The sequence below is a fragment of the Leptinotarsa decemlineata genome, unplaced genomic scaffold, assembly GCF_025532065.1.
Source record: "Leptinotarsa decemlineata unplaced genomic scaffold, Ldec_3_MD MMD2_tig00026330_RagTag_RagTag, whole genome shotgun sequence".
Classification (NCBI taxonomy): domain Eukaryota; kingdom Metazoa; phylum Arthropoda; class Insecta; order Coleoptera; family Chrysomelidae; genus Leptinotarsa; species Leptinotarsa decemlineata.
In genome coordinates this window covers 8,126,660-8,149,754 of record NW_027412690.1, presented here as the reverse complement: position 1 = coordinate 8,149,754, position 23,095 = coordinate 8,126,660, and the positions used below count along the sequence as shown (strand labels likewise).

The 23,095-nt window shown below is 35.5% G+C and overlaps 2 protein-coding genes and 1 long non-coding RNA gene across 3 annotated transcripts in view; 2 read left to right on the top strand and 1 right to left on the bottom strand.

Moving 5' to 3' along the window:
• LOC111511070 (Lysine demethylase 3) overlaps positions 1-23,095 on the top strand; it is a 701,967-nt gene that overhangs the window by 470,048 nt on the left and 208,824 nt on the right. The gene's annotated exons all lie outside the window — the stretch shown is intronic.
• The window catches only part of LOC141485720 (uncharacterized), a 302,145-nt gene that overhangs the window by 227,083 nt on the left and 51,967 nt on the right, over positions 1-23,095 (bottom strand). The gene's annotated exons all lie outside the window — the stretch shown is intronic.
• Positions 2,275-6,494, top strand: LOC141485721 (uncharacterized). The gene is made up of 3 exons (XR_012467382.1): positions 2,275-4,081; positions 4,142-4,285; positions 4,733-6,494. It is a non-coding gene; the product is annotated as an uncharacterized lncRNA (long non-coding RNA).

The window sequence follows — 23,095 nt, the reverse complement described above, 5'->3', positions numbered from 1 at the left end:
ATTTCCACTATTTGAATTTCTTTTTTAGCCGCTCAATTCACTTTCTGAACTGCCCTCTTGGGTCGGTAAAGGTCCTTTCGAGAATTCTGTAGTCGGTTCGGTACTAGAATTTTATCGGCGGTTCCCGACTGCATTCTTTTGAGGTTGGGTCATGTGTTATTTTCGATGAGTTCGCTGGTGTATCGGTCATGGGCGGCTTCAGATTTGTCACAATACGCCGTATTCATGATTGAACTCAAGTCCTTCTGCTAAAAGGTGATTAGCAACTAACGCTTAATTCATTTCCCCTATTCGAATTTCTTGTTTAGCCGCTCGATTCACTTTCTGAACTGCCCTCTTGGGTCGGTAAAGGTCCTTTCGAGAATTCTGTAGTCGGTTCGGTACTAGAATTTTACCGGCGGATCTCTACTGCATTCTTTTGAGATTAGGTCATGTGTTATTTTCGATGAGTCGGCTGGCGTATCGGTCAGGGGCGGCTTCAGATTCGTCACAATATGTCGAATTCATGATTGAACTCATGTCCTTTTGCAACTAACGCTAATTTATTTCCACTATTTGAATTTCTTGTTCAGCTGCTCGATTCACTTTCTGAACTGCCCTCTTGGGTCGGTAAAGGTCCTTTCGAGAATTGTGTAGTCGGTTCGGTACTAGAATTTTACCGGCGGTTCTCGACTGCATTCTTTTGAGGTTAGGTCATGTGTTATTTTCGATGAGTCGGCTGGCGTATCGCTAAAGGTGATTTGCAAATGTGGAATTGGTCTTTCTATTTACAAAACCACTTCTATGCTCTTTAATTCTTTGGGAAAATGTTCTCCCTGTTTGGCCAATATACAGTTTTGGGCAAGATCGACAAATCAGCTTATATACTAAGTAAAGTCTATTATTATTATATTTTTTAGTGAGGTGTATTCTACTACTAAATGTTATGTGAGAAAATAAAAATATAATTCTCCTTGAGTCTCTCCCACGGAACCATTCTCGATTGTTTACACATAATTTCAGATGAACATGCGTTGAATATTCATCGCGCAAGAATCACAATGTTGTGTACGGTACGAGTAGAATGGAATCTAGACTATTGAAAGCGTTATTACATGACAAGTTTATACAAGCGAAATGCGGGCACATGGATAAAGTGCCCAAGCATGCATTCAAACATCCTACCGTGCGCCCTTGCGGCCATTATCTTTGCTAATGTGAATGGCGTTTGTGTTCTGCATATCCCTGATCTCTGTGCTGATGTACATAACTGTTTGTGAATGTGAAGGGTGTTCGTTCCCTCTGAAAATTTCAGAAATACTTTTAAAAGATATCACGTGTTCTGGGAATTTGAGAAGAATTAACAAGCATTGTCACTATTCACTACTTTTGAAAGAGGGTTAAGAGAAGGGATTTTAGATAAATATGTAGGGCAAAATCACAAAACCACTGCAAACCACTTTTCATCAGTCTGAAAATTCTTACTTTACCTTGTTTATTCCTTTTAGAAACCGTTTGGCCAATTCACAAAAAATACTCCAACTCAGTAGCAAATAATGACAGACGTTACCATACGAGAGGAAGTCGTAATTAACCCTTGCCAATCCTAAAATCAGCAATTACAAAATATTCTTTGATATATGATAGCAAGAAAATATACAACCACCTCCCAATGTGCTATAGGGCAATAGCAAATTTTTAAAAAATCAGAAAATTAGTTGAAGGAGTACTTCTGCAAAAAGCCTACTATGACTTAAAGGAATATTACGAAGATGTATTTTAACTCTTAGTATTTCAGATCCTTACATATCTGTAATGATTTATTTATTTATTATCTGTAATGGTTTATATATTGTTTTATTTATGTGTATTCGTATATACATTTTTTAACACTACAATGATTGTTCACTGTATATCATAGTTTTAATATTTTTTTAAAAAACTTTAACATTGTTAGCTTCATAAAGTTTCACTAGCTTTGTCAATAAGGACTTCTTGGACAATAAAGCATGATTGATTGATCGATTGATTGATTGACTTGTGTCTGACTCTCAATACAGTTCATGTAATCAATATTGGAAATTTTTAAAAACATCAAACTTATACAATATATAAGTTTGAAAATGTCATTATAGGACGAAACTACAGTAACGTTAGTTACAAATAAAAGTGGTAAAAACATAGAAAGTTTCATTTCTCTTTCATTCATTAATTAATCAATTGATTACAAAAAATTAAATTTTTTTGAGCATTTTAAAAAAATTATTTTCTTATAAATACAAGTATTCTACTTGTGATGCACTGTTTGAAACCTTTGGTGTAGTAATGAATATTACTAGAGTTTTTTCCTAACACCAAATCGTTATTTTTAACACTCCGACACGTGTTTCGATCACCAAGTGGAAGACTAAAACAGTTTTAACGTAACGTAACGTATGGGGAGTAACAAATCCCAGAAAAGATCGAAGGTTACTTCATCATGAATTTTAATTAACCAACGAAATTATCTACAATCTCAGAGTTATACACGGAAAAAAAGATTTGTTACTTCAAAGAAATTTATTTAGTCTAATTTATTTCATCACTTTGATTAAATATCATTCATTCCAAACGACGTGTGTATTGTATCGATTAGATGATAATTTTGCGGAGACAAAATGAAATTCTCATTTTAATTTCTCTAATATTTCACTTCAAGAGGTCTTTTACTTAGTCAAATGAATTGTGGATCATTTCAAGAATAACATTTATTGAGTTCTCAAAATAATTCGGTTGAGTCAAACAATATAATTTCATCAAATCAAAAGTACGTCTGTTGAATGAAAACTTTCCAATTCAGTTAAACACTATGGGGTGCTGTTTTGACACTAATATATAATTGAATCAAGAATCAACTGAATATTTATTTTCACTTCAACAATACATATCAATACCTTTAACTAATTTTGGAAATAATTTCAAGACTATGGATAATTTCATTTCAATATTTTTATTATTTGTTGGTTTGAAAAATTAAATTGTTTCCTTGAAAGAAATGATATAGTTGAAATACTTCTAATGAATAGAGTGCCGGTCGACACCATTTGCGTTTTCGCAAGAACCGTAAACTAATCACGAATGGAATAAGAATTAAAAATGTGTTTTGTGTTTTTCAAGGAAATGACGAAGAGGTTTACAGTTTCTTTTTGATTATACGTGGATTGAAGTTTTTCGGTGTTTTCACAGGTATGTTGATAATATACTTTCTTTCATTCCATATTTTGAAATAATTATGAATAGCATGTATTGGATAAACGGACATCGTTTTTTTCAAGCACGTGCCCATACATTTTTCTCGACGGCTATCTATAAAAGTGGCTTGAAGTTCTTATTGTTTAATGTAATGACTGAAGGAAAGTTTCCATGTTTTCAATTCTGTTTTTAAGAAAGGAGAAGTTGTCGAGTGAAATGATTATCATTGAAAGGTAGGTAGGTATGCATACACTGGGTACCTAGTTGACCTTTGATCTTTGGATACAGAGGAATTGGACATTTTCAGAGTAAATACAATTAAAGTGTTTGCCGCAGAAATAGGTGTAGGTATACAATGTCAGTGAAGAGCTGTACCTTTAGTTCGAATTCTAAATTTCTTACATCATAAATAATTGAATGGTGCCGTAAACAATGATTCCATTTTCATCATAATAGTATATACTGAACCCTTGAAGGAACCTCTTTTTAAGATTTTCCTTTCAAAGAACATTGTGAAATAATCACAGTTTTCTGAATTGAAGGGGTTATATTTTTAAATACACTTTGTATCATTTTCTCAACTGGATTATTGATCTACTTACGTATTACGATTTTTTAATCAGCTGCTGATGGGAGTCTTGCGGATAATATTTCATATTCAATACTGATTATGTAAATGCCATGGAAAATTGTTCTTTATTAAAATCAGTAATACCGAAAAAGAAAAGTTATTTGTAACATATTTACAGAAATGATGACACCCAACAAAACTGCACGAACTCAAAACATGCAATATAATCTTTTTTATTTTTAGACATGAAGGAATTTCTTAATAACTTGGGATCAAATGACCTGATTGGCATTTTTAAAGGTAAAAAAATACATATATTATTTATCCCCTAATAATATACTTAAAATACATACTTTTCAGACAGAAAATGATGTAACCTTATTAGACATAGCTGAAAGGCTCACTGATGAAGAAATGAAAGAAATGGCTCCCCAATTGGCAAAAGAAAAATATTCAATCAAGGAAGTAATTGATGGAATAAATTAAGAATCATATATAACAGAGGTATGTCTTTCATTCATAACTTTAATAATAAATATGTATACCATTACAATTAAAAACATATTCATTTTTCTCAAATAACTATATATTTTTGCGATTTGCTGTAGATACTTATTGTTATTCAGGTCTATACCTAAGTAATTAAATGCTAGAATTCTTAAATTTAATAGATTTGAGGGCCTGAAAGTTATGATTGGAGACCTAGGTAAATTTTGTCATCACAGTCATATTTCTAATCAAATTTTTCTGTGATGAAGTACGTCATTGTTTTTTTCCTATTATAAAAAAATAAGGGTATCTCCTTTTGTTAAATTGGATTTGTAAAAAAAATAATTTAATATTTATATTTCTATGAGATAATATCTAAGCTAGTTAAGTAGTTGAAATTGATCCAATAGTATTATTGCGAAAATGTAGACTATCACTAATCTCTGTTCTCTTTCATTTTAGATCATTACTTCAGTGAAAGGTTTCGAAATCAACTCTAATTGTTTTTTAGTAGATATCACCAATAATGATAATAATTAATAAAATATGTTAATGTTTTATATTAGGATTAACCATTTGTGAAAAATTTATATTTTCATTTAAATATTTGTAGAAGTCTATTATAATTTATTAATTGTTTGAATAAATTTGGTACTAAAATTTCTCGATTTTTATTTATATTTTGCTCATTCTCACGTTGAACAATTTTCCATGGCATTTACATAATCAGTATTGAATATGAAATATTATCCGCAAGACTCCCATCAGCAGCTGATTAAAAAATCGTGATACGTATGTACTCAAATAAATCAGCCATGACTCTTGTGCTTCTTCGCTGTTGCGGTCGCTCAATTTTTCGTTAAACTCCGTTGTAGTCAGTTTAGGTTTCTCAATAATTCTATTAACGTCATCATGTAAACCTTCTAAAAGATAACGAAGGAACTCCTGGGCGTCTTGATGCGCATGACCCATGAATCGAGGGGCAAAACTCTGAATCTGATTTTTTAAGGAGACTGTGTTTACTGCTCTATCAAATGAATTTTCTAACCACAATTCCTTGATAACTTCTGCGAAAGCTTTGATTAAACCACCCTCCGTACTAGAAATATTAGTATTGATATCTTTCATGTACTCGTCCTTTTTCAAATATTCCAGTAACCATCTCGTATTCGATAAACTTTGGATTACACTGTTCATAAAACAGGTATTGCCAATATTTTTCATCCCATTGAGCCCAAGAGTTTTTTTGACTAGGAATATATCACTGATCTAATTGTATTGTAGCGATATCAAATTAACGCTCTACAGGCATAGCAGAACTTCTCAACTGAACTGGCGTAATCAATTAGGCTATTATTTGTCGAACCCAGACACATTATATGTTGACGGCTCAATTCGAAACATCCTAGCACTAGCACTGAACCCAAAGGAAGTGCTCCGATCCACTTGTTTGTTTGAACACGAGTTGTTTGACCTCCTTATTACAGTTAGACATGAATTAGACGGCGAAAACCAGCAATAGAGATAATGACGAGCGCCCATTATATATTTGACCTAATAGTCATCATAGTGAGCGTGCATTGAGGCAATTACGTAACAAAGTCGAAATCGATCGCGAAAACTAGGATTGGACAGCAATATAAATAGAAGATAAACTGATTGAAATGCTCGATAGCTTCTAATTCAATTGCCGAATATACCTTGGACTCGCTTCTCTATCGGTTATCGATGTCATTAACTTTCTGTGATATCGTCGAACAGTAATCGACATTCCGAAGATAACGAGTATTTGATAGTTGTATTTTATACTCGTTCATATAATGAATGTGACCTTTTTAGTTGATATCTATATTTAAACGATTTCGGAAATTCTCAGAACATCGATTCCTTCATGTATTTTAAAATTAAATGTGAGCAAACTTGGGAAACGTTCATTTTAAACTCGAAATTTCTACTCCTACTGATAGATAGTAATTGTCATTTCACACTTTCAAAACTGATGGACCAAACATGTTGCTAACTCGTTCAGTAATTTTAGGAGTTCTAAAACTAGCACAGGAAAATATTACTAGAATTTGAATTTTTTTTCGAAGACGAAACACAAGCACTACAGGAAAATCCCTAAGGCGCTCCAAGAGTGGTGACTGTGCGGAAGTAGTAATTCACATTATAATAATAATGATAATAATAATATAATAATATAGTTTATTGTCATTAAGAATAAATCTTGTGGACAAAGCTTGTGAAAAATACATACAAAAGTAAGTATAGAAATATAAAATGCGAATATAAAAACACCTACAAAAAAGTAAAGTTAGAACACTATACACTATAGTTGAACTATAGAATACACTATAGTTCAACGCCGAAATTTTGTATCAACATGATTGTGTGCAGACTTGTTTGAAAATATTATCAACACTTATATAATAGACTTATAAATATATATATATATATATATATATATATATATATATATATATATATATATATATATATATATATATATATATATATATATATACATCAGAAAAGTCTAGGGATATTTTTAAAAATGGCAATAATTTTTTTTAGATCGCTTTAGGGAAAAAAAAGTTGACGGGTGATTATTAAACGAATGTAACTTACAACAAAATTTATTAAATGGTCAAAAATACTGAGTGTGCATATAAGCAAAACTAAAAAAAAATATGGCTCCTCTTTGGCACCCCGAAAAAAATCATAATACGAAAAAAATTGAAATCAGTACAAAATATAGCCTCCACGCTGGTTTATTACGGCCCTACATCTATCGTGCATCGACAAAATGAGATTGTCAATGTCTTGTTGAGGTACATTTGCCCATTCAGCGATTAAAAGCTCTCTCAATTGAAACGTTGTGTGAATGTTCCCCATATGCGGAGTAATTCTTCGTTGAAGCATGTCCCACACATGCTCGATGGGATTCAGGTCCGGTGATTGTGCTGGCCATGGCAATACATCAACTCCTTCGTTGGTGAGCCAGTCAGTCACTAGACGCGCGACATGTGGACGAGCATTATCGTGCATTAGGTGGAAGTTTTCACCAACAGCACCAGTAAACGGACGGACGATAGGTAGAAGAATGGTGTCGAGGTACTGTCGAGCTGTGAGGGAGCGATTTGGAAAAACGAGATCGGTTCTGCCGCCGATCATGATTCCGCCCCATAGCATTACTGTACCACCTCTGTATGTGTGGACTTCCTGGACGTGTCTCAAACGTTCATTATTTCCAGGTCGTCTCCGCAGTCTTACTCGACGAGAATCTGGATGAAATCCAAATCAGGATTCGTCTGTAAACAAAACTGTGGCCCAATCATTTGCATCCCAGTTTTGATGTTCTTGACACCACTCTAATATTCTACCGCGATTGCCTCTCGACAAAGGTGGACATCTAAGTGGTATTCTGTTGTGGAGATCTGCTTCATGCAGTCGATTTCTAACAGTATCACGACCAATGGTTACCTGGTGCGTCTGCTGCAACACGTTAACCAACTCAGGTGCTGTGATTGTCGGTTGTCTTCTTGCGGTTAAGACCAAAAATCGGTCTTGAACTGCAGTTGTAGCGCGTCCTCGCCCTGGATGTTGTTCGGCTGGACTGCCAGTTTCACGAAAACGCCGCCACAATCGACTGATAACACTTTGGGAGACCCCCAAACGAAGAGCTACATCATTTTGTCGCATGCCACCTCGAAGAAGCCCTACAGCTCTATTCATCTCAGCCAACGGTAAGTGATGGCGTTCCATGTTAAAGCACAATATTTCCAGTTTAATTGCTGAGCAAGAACTGCATAGAATGTACAAACTCGACACTTTCAGATTATTCATTTTAGCCGAAAACCTACAGTTTGTAAAAAACTTGATAAAAGATTATTTACCGTTTTTGCAGGCTTTGTTCAACCCATAGAAATCTACAGGGTGGTCGAGTGTACCAATTTAATCGAAATTAAACGACCTCATGCATGTATTTTTATGATATTTAGTATGTTATAAAAATATCCCTAGACTTTTCCGATGTATATATATATATATATATATATATATATATATATATATATATATATATATATATATATATATATATATATATATATATATATATATATATATATATATCTATATATATATATATATATATATATATATATATATATATATATCTATATATATATATATATATATATATATATATATCTATATATATATATATATATATATATATATATATATATATATATTTATGACTAAAATTTATGTCCATCGTTGTGTTGTTTTGTCTGTTGGGGTGGCTTGATCCTTGTTCTGTATTCTTTGTTTGATTCTGTTGTCTTGTCTGTTTTTAACAAGTTCAGTTTGAGGAGTGCCTAGAAGATGACAGTACTACGAACTGTCGAAAGCGCTCGCAGATAACGCAGATAATTAATAGAAGATATAAAGCTTTTGAACAGTGAAGTTCGAGGTGTACTGAGTTGAACCTCAAAACGATGAGTTGCCACAGTCCGTCGCGTATTTCTGATATGTTTCGCTCTTGGTGGAATCAAATGTGCCAAGTCACTTGAACACCTCTCGTGTAAGGATCTATAAAAGAGAGACACATCTCCAACCCTTCTTCGTAGAATTATCTGACCTGACATTATTATATCCGGTTCGGAGACATCTATCTTTTTGGACAAAACTGATGCCTGAGTTTTGTGCCATTGAAAATGACAAATTGCATTGATATATATGATGGAATTGGCCAATGACATAACTAACGTATCCAATACATTTTTTGAATACGTTTAATTGCATTGAAATTTCATAAACTCCACCTGACGATTTCATCTTCACAAACTTGATTTTCAAAAATATCAACGACGGAGTGACAGAGTATTTTTGTTTTTCATCTTGAAAGAACCCAATAAATATTAATTTACACATCCTGTGTGAAACTGTGTAGATCACCCAAAGATGATTCTGACACGTCATAATATTAGGTAACAATTACAGCTAAATCTGTGTATTCAATAACGAAGAACAAGAAAGTAATACAAATCATGAAATTATGAAACAACAAAAATTAATTGACGCTCCGGGGCGACTTTATTGATTACAGTGGCGTATTTGCTCTTTCAGCTGCAGGAAAACCCAGAAAAAACTGCAGCACCACATCATCTGAAGATCTTGATCTGTCAATGTCCTCTCTTTCATAAAAAGAAATGTAGGGTGTCCCAAAGGCTCCAATAAATTCAAAACATCACCAGAACACTTCGAGACACGACTATTGTCAAACTTAAATCAATATGTTTCGTCTTTGACCAATTCGTAATAATTACCAGATTTAACGCCAGAACCACAGTGAACAATGACTGCATGAAAATTATGAAAGTGGTCTGCTATATTATACTTTCTAAGAAAATTGTATCTTCAAGAAATTGACATATTTGGTAATTATTTTTTTAATATTATTTTATTTTCTTTCATTTCTTAAATTGGTAAATACTATTAATGTTAAAAATCCCTCTCACACTTTTATCCGTTGGATTTAATAACTTATATTTTCGAGTTGTAACTTAACCTTCACAGGAAATTAAAATATCATCTATCTGTCTACTTATATATTACCCAATTTATCTAAATGTAAGCTAGTAGGCGACAAATGGAGGTATCCTGCTTTGAACCAGTCTTCTTGGAAATGTTCCAAATTGAATTTTCGGTCATTCTGCCGTTATTTATTATGTTCCTGAAATTTATACGGGAAACGTGTTTTCTTTCTCTGAGTTACTTCAGACAGAAAGTCGCGATACGAGTCAAATTTAGATATGAATGTTTACAATAAACATTTATTTATGGAAATTTGTCGCAATGTCGTAGACTAAGATTAACTAATCAATTATTTTTATTTATGTCAAATCATTGCAGAATTTCGCAAGAAAAAAAAATTTTCGGGGAATAATCTGAATATTTTTATTGAAGGAGAAATTCATTCTGATCTTTGAGTTTATTGTATATTCAATTTATATCAAAAGTAGTGTAATGACGAATTATATTTGAATACTAACTTCTATATCAATATCCATTGAAAGGTAAACACCACGTTAATACTTATTTCGCAGAAATTTTGAATTATCAACTTCATTGTCAATGTTGACTCTTTTGAATACCAAAATATATTTTTCACATTCCGTTTTCGTTTCTTGTTGTTGTGTATGTATACTTTTGTTCAAACTCGTGCAATTTTAAATTTTCTTGGGCGGAAACTTTTCAGATCATGTTGGATATATTTTCTTCTTTTTTCCAGTATTTAAAATTTTACGATCTATTTTTTCTACAAATATTTTTTTCTCTCAATTTCCTTCCAGACCACGAAGAGGGATCCTCCTCAGTATTCCCATGTTGCTTCAGAGATTATGAAACGCATTTAATGGCTCTTTCAACTCTCGGATATTTTAACTGATATATGATTGGATTGTTCCTTGAATTGACGTCTAAATTTGACCAGAATTATAGGAAAATGGATCTAATTCATACAGGTCCTTTCTCCTGGTGAAGGAGTCTATCATATTTTTGCTGGGGTGTATAGACATCTGCTTTCTTTGGCACCAACTGTGGAAATATGACTGACTGCTTTTCTGTAATGATTTCCTTCACCAAGAGGAGAACATTTCCTCAATGGTGAGGTCATTCCATTTGGAACGGAGGTGAAATATCATGGCGTTGTCCTTGATAAAAAACTCACCTGGAACGCTCACTTGGAAAAAGTTTTACACAAAGCCAGACTGTCCCTATGGACATGTCGAAGGATTTGTGGTGAAATTTGGGGTTTAGTCCCAAAGAAATCCATTGGATTTGTGTGATGATTGTCAGACCAATGATCACTTATGGTGCAATTGCCTGGTGACCGAAGGCTTTACAGAGAACGGTCTAGGCAAAGCTCTCTGGCATACAGAGACATGCTTGTCTAGCCATCAGTGGTGCCATCAGTACCACACCGTCAGCGGTCACGGAGATCCTTCTAGATCTACCTCTTCTCCACATTTTTCTGGAAAGAAAGGCTAGATGGACTGCATATAGACTCCAACACGATTATTCACTCTTCGAAGCTCTAGTTGGACTCTAGTGGGGATGAGCTACGATGTCTAACAGGCCTTTTCACAGGTCACTGTCATGTTGGAAATGAAAGGTGATACACTTGGTTGAATTATTTTTTTTATTACTGAATATAGTGGATTGTATGATATTTCAACGGTGTTACCTGTTGAAACAGCTTATCGAGAGTGGTTTTTAGGGCCAAGATGACCAAATCACCAGGATGCGCGATGTTGTCGGTTATTTCCTTAATCATAATACAATTCTTCCTTTACTTAATCCTGGACATGCCTCCCACCTTAAAAGGTTTGGGTTTCAAAGTAAACATAGAGAAAACTGAAATTAAACTTTCTAATGAAAGACTCTTGTCTCTGAATAGAGTCTTTTTAACACAACACAACACTGAAATGACCTTTGTATTCACTAGCACCCACTTCGAATTTCTGGAAGTTCAATAGGCAGAGGACAAATTTTAGTTAATGTCCTCTTGATGAGTCCTTGTGAGGTGTTGATGGTGGCTACTCTCGCAACACCGTCTAAACCGGGATGGAGGGTGGAAATTCTGCAAAGTTTCCATCCTAATTCAGGTGCTCGATCATCCTTGATCAACACCATAGCTCCTATTTTCAGGACGTCGTGGTTTTCTCGCCTTTCATTCGAATTTGCAGCTCTGACACGTATTCTTGTGACCAACGTATTGAGAAGTGTTGCTGGAGTTGTTGAAGGCCTTGGAAATGAGACAGACGGTTCTCATTCACTGTTGTTAGATTAGGATCTGGTAATGTGGTTAGCGGCCTTTCAATGAGGAAATGGTAGGGTGTTAGGGCGGTGAAGTCATTAGGGTCGGATGAGATAGGATTGAGAGGTCGAGAATCGAGGACAGCTTCAATCTCTATAAGGACTGTGTAAAACTGCTCAGGGGTTATTGAAATATTTCCAATTACTCTTTTTAAATGGGCCTGATAGTTGAAGCCTACCTCCTACACGGAGTACATCCGATGGGTCTTCAAAAAGATTCGAATCCCATATGTTACCTTTCAGCTTGTGCTTCTTATTATTGGTTATAGCATTTATCTCATCTGAAAAACACTCCCTTTGAGACATTTGATTTAGGATAGTCAAAGATTCGTTCAACTCATTAGCTGTTAGTGGACCTTTGGTGACCGTGTTAGTCTGACAATAAGATTCGAATCTAAGACAGTATCCCACAACTCTTTTTATTCTATGTAACGCAGAGAATCGGAAAAAATGGAACATCCCATTATGCCTTATCATTGAAACAACATTTTCCGGTTTCAATTCAGGTAAACTTGATTGTATATGGCAGTGTGACTCTGGCCAAGATCCTTCAGGTTGTGGCAACCAGGTAGGTCCGGTCCACCAGAGACTAGCTTGACTTAGGTCTTTAGGACTAACCCCTCTCGATGAAAGGTCCGCAGGGTTAACATTGGTGGCAAGAAGATTTATGGACTTCTGGCAGATGCTTCCAGGATTGACTCACTCACCCTTCAAAGCTTGATATCAAACAGTTGTTGGGATGAACTACGATGTCTAACAGGCCTTCTTACAGGTCACTGTCATTTGAATGATCATATGCAGAGACTTGGACAGTGTGTGTTGCCTCTGTTTGGAAAATGATGAAAGTTATGAACCCGAGTTCGCTGACCGAGCATCACTCAGGGATAGAGTTACATCCGCTGTTCCAAATGCGACTACATGCTGAGTCGACAAAACGTAACTTATAAATTATTGTTAATTTAATAACCATTCATTCTTGTTACTTTGCCTGAACTGTAACGTTGCATTTGTCTAAAGTAAAGTCTTTTTAAAAAGTATTTTCGTATATCGCATACGTAACTGGCGCAGTCGGTAGGATGAGATGTGCCCAATAATCGAGGACACACATATTTGCCACGACCAGCGGGATCTACAAATAGACGATTGTATAGTAGCCCTTATCAAAGTAACTGACAATCCAAATTGCCGCACCGCCGGAGTCTACGTAGCCAACCCCATCATAGAACCTATCTCCAGTCAACACGTATTAGTAATCCCAGCTGAAAAACCCCTGAAAATCCTGGAAACCTTCCAAAGCGATGAATTCACACTCATAGGAGAACCCAGCCTTGTTGAAATACCATTCAACTGCGGAATCACAATCGGAGATTTCAAATTATGGAACAAAAAAGAAATTGTGAAAGGCCATCCTTTAACCATTCCAAAAATCAAAATAAACAAGATTGACGCTGAAGGGTTGGAACCCAGAAAAATTCACCTAAAATCCATAGACCTGAAGAAAATTCATGAACTTTAAGAGGATGCCAAGTTTCTTCAAATCCAGGACACAAAAGTAATTCATCCTGCAGTCTCCAGTTCTGCAAGCATCCTCATAACCCTCTTGATGGTTGCTGCCGCTGCTTTCGCAATCTGGAAATTTTATAAGAAAAGGACCACCCCCATAAAAGAAGAAGGACCCGTCCATACCGAAAATACCGAAAACAAACCAGTATCCCTCTTGTTTTCGTTTTAGGGATGGAGGAGTTATGAACCCGAGTTCGCTGACCGAACATCACTCAGGGATAGAGTTACATCCGCTGTTCCAGACGCGACTACATGCTGAGTCGACAAAACGTATCTTATAAATTATTGTTAATTTAATAATCATTCATTCTTGTTACTTTGCCTGAACTGTAACGTTGCATTTGTTTAAAATAAAGTCTTTTTAAAAAAGTATTTTCGTATATCGCATACGTAACTTGAAACAGCAGAGCACATACGTTGTGCCTGCCCCGCTGGGGACTGAATCAGGTTTTCAGAGTTTGGCAGAGCCGTACTCTTGTTGTTCATTGATTTATTTATTTATTTATTTATTTATTTGTATTTATTACCCATACAGTCTATTAAAGACTAATTACATGGATAAACTATTGGCAAATACACTACAATGATAGCTATTAAATATAGAACTAGATTACTAAACTATAACTTACTGATACCAGACTTGTAGGGAGTCGTCCATAACTGCACTGAGTGGATTCGTCAAATTATGTTTAGTTTGACAGAATTGAATTCAATATCTGTTCTAAAATTATTTCACGAAAAACTGATAGAGGTAAGGTCCAATCTAAATCCATAAGTAGATTGAAATTGTTTGCTAATTTAATCATAGCTAAAAGAGGTGCTCTCGATGATGTACATATTGCAGAGATATTAAACATTGGTGCGGAACGTATACACCGTGGAGGTACATTAAATGGAAGCATATTGAGGATTTCTGGGGAATTTGTTAAATTGTTTATTAATTTATAGGGGAATATCGTTGATGTTAAAGTTCGTCTCTGGTCTAAGGATAGTATCTTGAATTCCGATCTTAATTGATATGTCCTGACGGTATTATAATTAGGCCACACGTGGTACTTTTTAAAATACAAATATATCAACAGTTTATTTTGTACTTTTTCCAAATTATTTAGATATGTTTGATATTCACCGGACCAAATAATTGAGGCATATTCTAGTTTAGGCCTGACCAGTGAATAATATAATAATTTAATGGTGTTAATATTGGCAAAATTCGATGTTTGTCTGATAACAAAACCTAAAATACGATTAGCGGACTTATTCATGTTATTAATGTGAGTGGAAAAGTTGAATTGTGAATTATAGATGATACCAAAATCCTTTATTTCAGTTTTTCTCTCAAGGATCTCTCCCTTCATTTCATATTCAAACAGAATTGGCTCTTTAATACGGGTGATTGAGAGTACAGAACATTTTTTTAAATTGAAATATAATTTATTTTTAGACTTGATAGAGAATTAGAAAGCCAGAAAGTCTCTTTTTTTATAAAATACTGTTTTCTCCAAAAAATATCCCCTTTTCAATTCATTACATTCAACAATCCCTTATCCCTGATTTGTTTTTTTATCGACATACCTACATATCCAGCCTTTTCTATACGTCAATCACTACCCAGTTTTTCACGTACCCTCATAGTTCTTCGCATCGATTTATGGCGATGCCGACCAATAATAATAATAAGATATGCATCGAGACGGCTGGTTTCTCTGCTGCCACGGAAACAGCTGCCGGTGTGAAAAACATCAGAAGTGCGCGAAAGGTCGCCCGGTCGGCAGGTGATCATTCCGGTTTAGGGACTGTGTGCCATGGGGCGGGGGAGAGGTACGCAGGCATAAGGGGCACAACATGCGGCTCTGGAATGTATCTACCCGCTTCCAAAGACCCGTCGAGACAGGTGTCTGTGTGTGTGTGTGTCGCTTTATTCAAAAATGGTAGCGAGCAGAGGTTTCGTCGTGTCAACGGCCTTAGGGAGCATGGGCGGGGTCTGAGGGGGTTGCGGGATGCACTGGAATACAGAAATTCGTTAATGTGATGATAGACTGCTACAAACACTGCTATAGTACCGCACTTTTGCACCAGTTCAGATTTCGAATAAAGAGCCTTTTGAAGTGAGTTTTGATGGACCTGAGCTTTCAGGGGATGAAAGATAATCGTTCAACTCGATTTCAGTCACAACAAAAACATACATAACCTCAAAGTGGTTAGAGAGATCGAAATCCGGGCTGGTGGGCCGTGGTAGAATGGAATTTGTAGTACCAAAAGTTTCGTCTGCTACTCCATCAGACATCATCAGTGGTACACGCATTGATTGCGAGAACGACGGTCTTATTTCGAAGTGTCAGCAATGACTGAGGAGGTTATTGCACCTAGAACGATGTAGGTGCGTGCTTGGAAAGGCAGGCGAAGCTACAAGATGCTGTAGTCTAACAAGGGTTCTTTGACATGCATGGGTGTAGGCCCACAGCACTTAGGCCACACGTAACCCATTGTACACCCTCCGAGGAGTTATCCTCCTAAGTCATCGTCCATTCTGTCCTTCCCAGGAAGGTAAACAGATCACTGGGAGACATCTTCTTTATATCGGCAGGTGTAGGCTAAGACTAGCCGAAAACACACTCTCTTATTGACGATAACTCCGGGCACTCGTATGGGACATGCCTAAAAGTCTCATCTTCCTGTTCACACATCCTGCATAGAGGTGTGTCCCTAGCCGCATATTGTGGAGGTGTTTCTTTAGTTAATATTGGCCAGTCAAAAATCCTACTGTTAAACGTAGAGTTTTCCTGGTCATCATCAGATATTTTTTCGGCTCCAGCTTCCCAGGGTCGCCCAGGGTGATCCTGGCAAGATTGCATCTTTTGATTCCATCCCACCTCTTTAGGGATTGAGCATGGATGTGGCGTTTGGCTAGTTCCGCAATTGTCGAAGTCATCAGGCCAACTTGCTATTATATCACGTAATTTAATGAATGTTTATTGTCTTATAAAAACTGGCAGCCGGGTACTTTATCAGCCGTACTTAGAAGCACTGCCAGGATTTTAAAGATGGAGCAAGATGAGATTGTTTCAAAACCTAAGCAGCTAGTCTTCTTTTGAATTGTATTTTTGCATTTTTATTGTGCCTATGGATGTAAACAATGCTGCTAGTACAATTGTACTATGTCTAGTACTTTTCACTATCTTCTGGTATGTTAGTAATACTATTGAAAGTTCGAGACCTTTCTAGTACTTTTTTCAATTTTTTGCCTCTGCTCTATGACGTTTCCATTCATCGGTCCTTACATATATATTAAAGAAGGAGAACACCAAAAACGGCATATTATTACACTACAAGAACAATCAATTTTGACGCTAGACTAGAACTAAATACACTAATGATAGATTAATTGATTAATGATGTTTTGCTTTCATTGGTATTGGAAATTTGAATCCTTGGATCAAAAAAAGGGGTAATTGTTTTTTATTTTTAAATAGAGATGAGAAAATAGGTATTTCGTAAAATTTAACATTCACCTGACTTTTTCTAATGAGCAAATACCTACATTTTTCGTAGATATCTTACCAACATTTCAAAAGCTGACCCTTTCCAATAGTCAGTCCCATTCAAAGTTAGGTAATTTGAATTACCCTCCTCTTAAGGTCAATTTTTATATGACAACCTGATGAATTTCAAGCCAAGAACGTCTCTGATTAAGTTCCTAATAGATTGAAGCAAAACTAGCATACCACAGAGAATTAATTTGAAGAGGTTGTCTAAGTATTTTGAGTAGATAAATAATTTACAACCTTAAGAACAAATACTCTCAAATACATGATCTTATGCCGATGTTCATAGATGGCCTCTACTCTAATAAATGAAATTTATTCAAGATATCAACAAATGTTTCCTCATTTGATATTGTGACATTGTGTGAAGGTTTGATTGAGGTACAGATGTGATATATTGTTTCATATTTCACTTTATTGCGAATGGTGCAGAACTCTCTAGGATTCAGATTATGAATATTGTCTGGTGAAGTTAGTTCCAGCATAAATTTATTAGAGATTATGTAGCTCAGGTTCGTGTGAACTTTATTGGCATTATGATATCGTAGTAATTTCAAGAGTTGTTAGTTATTTATCTGTAATTATGCAGCACCCCGTAGCCAACGACTTGTCATTTTGCTTGCGTTTGATCTAAAAAATATATTATAGTTTCTTCTTATTTCGAATCAAAGACTTAGCATCAATACTCGACCAGGCTACTTTATAGTCTGCAAATTCCGCAAGTGTTTTAATTTGCCCATACCAATTGTATTTCGTTTTAGCGCTTGTTAATTTTAGTTGTTATAATTTTTAGTACTAGTTAGTAGAAAACTTTCATACGCGATGTCTAGTGGGCACATTAGAGAGATAATAGATCCGAAGGCATGTCTAGGTTTAACGCGATATTTTGTTGAATAGAGATCATAATGGAAAATGTTACACCAAGGTATATGAACTTTGAGACGACGTCAACAATAATTAAATGTAATTGACCGATGATTGTCGAAAAACCATATCAACACTCACTAATGCAGTTCACGGAACGGTAGCCTGGTGGGTTCACGTGGGTGGTTTATCTCACTCACTCAATCAACCACTGTGTGAACCGGTGGTTCAAACCGCAAGGCCGGACGATCGATTTTCACTTCCTATCGTCCAACACGTGTTAGGAATCACACGTTAGAAGGCAACACCTCGTTAGTCTTTAGGCTCGCACAGCTGGTTAACGGAAAAACAGATTTCAATAGATTTTTTTCAACGGACTGAGATTTTCACTTGTTTCGCTCTGCAATAGATTCTTCAAGCAGGACTGATAAATTATTCCAAAATCATCATTTCATACTCTGGCAACATTAGTAGTTATCTATTACAGATAATTCATTCTAGGCTAGGTTTAACCACGAGTGGATATAACACTTATTTCACTATTTAAAACAGGTCAATGATTTAATGATTATTTCATAGTGATCATTCTAGTGGGACTGCATAGGAAGAACAAATTTTTTCAGGAAATGGAAAGTTTTGAATTCATGGTTGAACTTATGGCATTCTGTAAAGTGAATTCATTTTCCCATTCTGGGAACTCTTTCTATGTATTTTTATGCGTACTTAAAATGTCCTTCCAGATTGGCCTACATTAATCATCGGTCATAGATCACACCGTTTTTTATAAGAAATCACGAATCTTCATAATGGGATGGCCCAAATAAGTTTATGTTCTGTTATTCAAGATTCTTAGAATCGGGTAAATTTCCTTAATGACTTGACTGTATATTTAAGTCATTGATCACTTGATATGAATTCTTTGCACTGAATTAGGAATGGAGATTACTCTGTTTTTGAGTGATTGTGATTAATTTTTCAGGTATTTTCACTATTTGTATAACTTGATCAACGAATAAAGTTTAGGTGGTATAGGTTTCATTACTTTACGTTGAACCCTTCTTTCGCAAATAATATTGTGACGACCCGCTCTACACACTCTTTTGTGCACGCTACTGAGTCGCGATATTCCATAAATATTTTAATAGAATCGGTATTCACGAAGGGGAGTATTATTCAAACGACACGGAATCCATCGGGTTTTTTTCGTAAACGGGATTATGGAAATTTATCAAATTGAATTTTAATTATAAAAACAGACACCTGAGCCGCAGCTCTTAAATTTGCGAATACAAATGATGCGATCGGGGATGTCAAGTTGCGAATATTAAGATTATTATGTTGCCGCTGATGATCATTTTACCTGGTTAGAAATTGTGTTTTTTTTTCAAACGCGGAGCAAAAACATTTATCTGAACAACTTTCTTTGCGAAAAGTTTTTCTAGCATCTTTGGATATAATATTTGTTGGATTAGGTCAATCTAAATTATTTGAAATTGTTTTATTTTGTAAAGACCAAGAAATTGTTATTGTGTGACTACAATTAATTTTTTTATTTTGTTCCAGGTACGTACAACGTCATTTGTTTATTGGACCCAACAGCCGACTTTGTAAGTATGACAAGCGTTGAGAACTGAATATTTACCCGGGAACAATAAAAAATACTGGGAACCACAATCTATAACACATCTATTTTTCATTTCGAACCACTTCTATATATACAGAAAATTCCAAAGAAAACAATGTAAACAATCACATTAATTCGTACCGCGTAATATGATATTTTGTATGCCTTGGATAAAAATGAGATGAGTGTTTTGGTATCGAATGACTATTCTAGGGCGTTTGACACGTTAAATCATCAAATAATATTAACTGCAATTTTACTTTTCATTGGTTTGAGTACTTCTGCTTTTTCTTTTCTAAAATCAGATTTATCAAACCGAATTCGGTGTGTCAAAATTGAAAATGAAGTATTAAATAGCATCGTGATTCACCAAGGGGTTCCACAAGGTAGTGTATTGGAGCCACTTTTATATACATTGTATACCTCCAATTTTTCTAATGATCATCTTTCATCTATAAATTATTATTAATATTCTGCTGTATTATTTGGTAACGATAATCAGAAACATAAAGCTTCGAGTGAAAAACAGATAATCTTAGGGGCTGATATGCTTACTCATAGATTCTGAATTACGTTTCAAAGCACATATTACAAAACTTCGAAAGGCCTACGCGTCGTTAAAGTTGGTATATCAGCAGAGAATGTATTTAAGTTGTTGATGATCACTTCTTCTTTGAAGTGATCATCTTCAAAGAAGAAGAGTGTTAATCTTCCTCTTTGAAGATGATCACTTGGTGATCGAAACACGTGTCGAGGTGTTAAAAATAAAGATTCGGTGTTGGAAAAACACCAGGATACTATGATATTGTCCCATTTCAATCACTGTGACAGTGTGTGTTAATGTATAGATTGTAGTGATATACGTCGAATCCAAAAGGAGAGAAAGAATGTCACATGAGCTAAAGGACGCGGGATGGTTGAGTATGTATAACAGACGCAAATTACACGCTCTCACTTTTTACTATTGAATACCATAATTCAAAATTCAAAAAACCCGAATATTTATATGGAAAATTTATATATAGGACAGATGTGCAATCTGTTTACTGTGCAATGTCAGATGTTCAAGAAAAAATATGATCCATATTTCTGCACACAATAAAGAAATTTATAAAGGTCATTTACCTATCAGATATCTCCTCACGGCAATCATCTGGATGATCCCAAATTTTCTTCATCAATTCACATTTTCAAAAAAAATGCCAAAAAACATTCGTTTGAAACACAATGAAACATGATTTTTTTTAGAATATTCCCTAATTTATATTCCTATTCCTATTTCTTTTTCCTAATCCTTAATTATATTATAAAATATTTATTTATTTATGTTGTGGTTTATGTGGAAGAATTGGTTTTAAGACCAAGCATAATCCATTTATTTGCCTGGTTATGTGATCTACTGAAGAATAATTTGTGTTATGGAAAATAATAAATCATTATTATTATTATGCACTCCGACGAAGCACTCATCATCCTTTGACCAATGTTTCTTACACTCAACTTTTAGATACTTCTTTACCTAGCACTTTCTTGTGGGGACTTCTCTTTTTATTACAGACATTGGAAACACAATCAAATAGTATCTTAACGATTCCTCTCTCCATAGTCTTCATATGGTCAACATTTAATCTACGAGCTTCTTGGAGTACCCATTCTGCTGAGTATCCTTCTTGATGTAGTCCGTCTACTGATCAAGGTTTTTTGTGTTGTTATGAAGACTAATCCCTCGATCAATCAGCATTTCAACGATTTCCTACAGATAGGTGAAGGTTAGATTAAACATTCAGGTATAATCAAATATTTACTGCTTACTGATAAAATAAATATTTCGAATTCAGTTCTCCCAAATTTCCTGCACAGTAGTATCTGATAAATGCCTGTCGAAAAACATCTTCTTTCCTTGTAAATCCAAAAGCGATACTAGTGACAGGTTCTTATTCAGTGTAACCTATGCAGACCAGATATCACTAATTAGTTGTTTTCCCATTGAGAAGCGTTTTTAACTGGTAGTTCAGTACTATCTGGGACGTTGACCTGAGACTGTATACAGCTGCACCCCGAACCTGAGTCAGACCTATGAACTAAACAGCTATCTATCTGCTCACCTCCTCCCAGAAGATTCGGTCCTCTCTCTTCAGAATTGGAACTGTATAAGGCAGGTTGCAGTCGACTGTTGGAGAGATTTAGTATGAGGTCATTCCCAGACTGTCAGTGTCATCCAGTTGTGAGCTCATTTTGCGCAACTGGCAATGTGCACAAACCAGGCTCCAGAAAAATGTGGTGAGGAGGTATGTCTCGTAGGATTTTTATGGCAGATGACGCTGTGGTGCAGATGGCATCGGAGATATCCTGACAAGTCTGTCTCTGTACCAGACATCTTTGCCTGAACAGTTTGATGCAAAGCTTTCAGCCACCAACCAAATGCTCCCTGAGTAGGTATATGGTGATTGATCTGACAATCTTCACATTTATCTAAAGGTTTCATTTGGACTATTGCCCTAAGATTTTTCACAGATCCTGCTACATGACCTTATAGGGTTAGTCTGGCTTTCTGTAGCCTTCTCCAAGTGAGGATTCCAGGTGAGGTTTTGGTGAAGAAAGCTATCACAGTTGTGCTGGGGTCGAGAGACATCTTGCTCATGGACTAGTACTTGCGCTTCACAGAGATGGTGATGGTACCATCGGCTGACTCTTCGACTGATAATAATGAATCTCGATGACCAGAAAGCTGTACCTTCGTCGCAGTGGGATCTCGCATCCGCAACACAGATCTGCAAGGATATAATTTCTTCAAAACATGCATTTATTCACATAACTTTCAGAAGTATATCGCAGCCTGCATATTTCAGCAGAGCAACGGCTACATCCTGACAATTGAAACATTGTGCGCGCCAGATGGCTGATGCTTCGCTAACTCATAAACGCACAGACGAGAATCCAGTCGCATGTTGTGCAATTTACGGAGCCGTAACTAGAATAGTTATTCACGATACTTTGAATTTATTACCGTAATATTAAAGTCATACCTCCCGTATCACATTAAGCTGTGCCTATTTTGCGTTGGTGAGCAGGGCACGGCTTGGCATAACATCGGCGCACCGAAGGGTTATGCTGTCAAGCTGCGGTTACTTCGATATTCGAAACATTTATTGCATTCGTTCATGCAATGACGGCCAGAATTTTCAACTTGGTCATCAAATTTTTGTTTTGTCTGTTTTTTTACCTACTTTGATGTTGAACTACTCAGTTCGTTACTCTGTCTATATTATGTACTTTATTACAGAATCTGGACATCTAGAGGCACTTCGATGTTGAGGGGTCAAGTTTCTATGACCTATGTTCTGT